Raw genomic sequence first — 3,001 nt, forward strand, 5'->3', positions numbered from 1 at the left:
GGATCAATCTTTGGAAAGAAATATACTCACTACCATTTCTGAGTTTATGGCGAAGTAGCACAAGGATGTAACACTGCAAGGAAAAGCCATCTGTAGCCAGGTTTTATAAGTCAACACAAGGAGTAGTGTCACATATGGCTGCGTTTACACAGGCAGCCCAATTCTGAAATGTTTCAGATCTTTTCACACCAGCTCTTTTTCAGAGCTGATCTGATTAGTCAAAGGAACAATAAGTTACAGAAAAGAGCTCACAATTCGGCTGCCTATGTGACGCCATCTGTGCTCATTGATGATTGATAATTGGATGTTTATATCTCTTCAGATTATGAACCATATCCCTGAAGAAAAGAGTATTAGTCCTCTATTTGTTATATTGTAAATGTGAACTTGTCCTTGGATTGCAATGGATTGTGCTGCTGTTTATTGTACCATTCAGATGAAGCTGTCTACAAATAAAGATTGTATTTGAATATGATTCACTAGCTCTTATCACATTTTGTGTTTCCTTCTTTGTTGTGGACTTGCCCATATGACATCAACATGTTGCTCTTCATGTTGCATGAGTCTTTTTCTAAATGGAAACCTAAATGGACTCACAAACATATAGTAGCACTAGACACCTAGAAAAAAAACATTGATTAGAAATCTTCTGGGGGGGGGGGGGGGGGGACGACAGTCCTTTGTGTTTAGCTCTAAATGCCAGGGTTCATTTAGATTTCTTCCAGACGAAAGATTCCGTCTCTGTCAGTCTTGTGTCTACATGTTCTCTCGCTTCTCTGTGTCTCTTTATTTTGCTTTTCTCACTCTATCTCTACCCCCCCCTCTCTCTCTCTCGCTCTCTCTCTCTCTCTGCTCTTGTCACTTAGTTTCAAGGCTTACAAAAGGAAACAGCAGATGTCTGTTTATAGTCACTCTCCTCACTTCCCTCAATGTCATTCTCAGATGCAGGCCTGTCTGCTCCCACCACCTCCACCTCCATTATCCTTCCACTCTCCCTCTTCCTCCATAGTGTTCCCTCTATCACAGTCCTCTTCCGGTTCCCCTCTTGACCTTTCAGACCTTCACTCACCTCATGAGAGCCACCTTGGATGGAAAACACGCTGCTGCACGACCACAGTGACCCCAAAGAGAAACACTCAGAGTCCAGTAATAAGGGCAGCAAGGTTATGTTGATTATGTCTAATCTATCAAATCATAAAAGTCTGAACCACAATGACCTGATTACATTCCCGTCCGCCTACACACAGTCCGACGTGTTTGTGACTGATGGACTTCTGCAATAATATGGGCTAAGATAGACCGGTAGTGTTTTGATGGATATGTTGAGATGTTTTACAGAGAGAGGGAGTGTTTATTTGGTAATATCTATCAATCAAACAACCCCCCCCCCCCAGAAAAAAATCACCAAGCCCAATGCTGCTTATCTGGTATTGGATTGAGTGTGGCCAGTGCTGTGGTGTCTCAGGTGTGATGGGGAGCAGACATTTCATGGTTCTGTAACCCAGACGTCATGCCCTGTGGTCAGAACCTGTTTAATGTAGCTATCATGCCACCTGACAGCTCTCTGTTTCTATCCAGCTGTGACCTATCTCAGCTTCATTACCATTCCATTCCACAGCCTCCCTCTCCCACCCTCTGATTGGTTCACTGTACTGCAACAGGAATCTACACTACAGCTCCAAACCAACAGGTATGCTTTTATTTTGTCGTTTGTTGATGGAGCAACACAGAAAAGCAAATTTGATATACAGTATGACCAAATATATTTCTGTAGATTACACACGGCAGGTAGCCTAGTGGTTAGAGCGTTGGGCCAGTAACACGGCAGGTAGACTAGTGGTTAGAGCGTTGGGCTAGTAACACGGCAGGTAGCCTAGTGGTTAGAGCGTTGGGCCAGTAACACGGCAGGTAGCCTAGTGGTTAGAGCGTTGGGCCAGTAACACGGCAGGTAGCCTAGTGGTTAGAGCGTTGGGCCAGTAACACGGCAGGTAGCCTAGTGGTTAGAGCGTTGGGCTAGTAACACGGCAGGTAGCCTAGTGGTTAGAGCGTTGGGCCAGTAACACGGCAGGTAGCCTAGTGGTTAGAGCGTTGGGCCAGTAACACGGCAGGTAGCCTAGTGGTTAGAGCGTTGGGCCAGTAACACGGCAGGTAGCCTAGTGGTTAGAGCGTTGGGCCAGTAACACGGCAGGTAGCCTAGTGGTTAGAGCGTTGGGCCAGTAACACGGCAGGTAGCCTAGTGGTTAGAGCGTTGGGCCAGTAACACGGCAGGTAGCCTAGTGGTTAGAGCGTTGGGCCAGTAACACGGCAGGTAGCCTAGTGGTTAGAGCGTTGGGCCAGTAACACGGCAGGTAGCCTAGTGGTTAGAGCGTTGGGCCAGTAACACGGCAGGTAGCCTAGTGGTTAGAGCGTTGGGCCAGTAACCGCAACGTTGCTATATCAGATCTCCGAGCTGACAAGGTTAAAAATCAGTCTTTCTGCCCTGAACAAGGCAGTTAACCCACTGTTCCTAGGCTGTCATTGTAAATAAGTATTTGTTCTTAAACTGACTTGCCTAGTTAAATAAAGGTAAAATAAAGAAGAACATCAATGTAACATTCACACAATGAGCTAAAGGCTATTGACACTCAAGGAATGCTGTGCATGTGGTAGCTGTATTTCAGTGGAGATAATGAGTTTTTGTTTGGGTGAGAGGATGCTCAAAACAGTATTTGCATTGATACCCAGACAGTAAGAGCTTTAACCACAAGGTGTCCCCATAGTTTCACAAACCACTTTTTATCAGTTCACTATTCTGACGTTAGGTGGCACATGACACTATACTCGGTGATCCATGCTGGATCTCTATTGGTTGAACTCATTACTAAGTCACAATAACAGCATGTCTCTGGTCGTGCATGTGTCACTCTACATCTGTGCTGAGCAACAGGATCGCTGAACCACCCTGCTGGGAGCTCACAGGTCATCAGTCACCATGGTAACACAGCCTCTGATTCAAGGCCTT

General features: G+C 45.7%; 1 protein-coding gene across 1 annotated transcript in view; it reads left to right on the forward strand.

Moving 5' to 3' along the window:
• baiap3 (BAI1 associated protein 3) overlaps nucleotides 1-475 on the forward strand; it is a 31,161-nt gene extending 30,686 nt beyond the window's left edge. The window contains exon 33 of the mRNA XM_038988608.1: nucleotides 1-475. This exon is cut by the window's left edge and continues 612 nt beyond it. The gene's annotated coding sequence lies outside the window, so the exon portion shown is untranslated.
• The last annotated feature ends 2,526 nt before the right edge of the window (nucleotides 476-3,001 follow it).

The sequence above is a fragment of the Salvelinus namaycush genome, chromosome 3 (genome assembly GCF_016432855.1).
Source record: "Salvelinus namaycush isolate Seneca chromosome 3, SaNama_1.0, whole genome shotgun sequence".
NCBI lineage: Eukaryota > Metazoa > Chordata > Actinopteri > Salmoniformes > Salmonidae > Salvelinus > Salvelinus namaycush.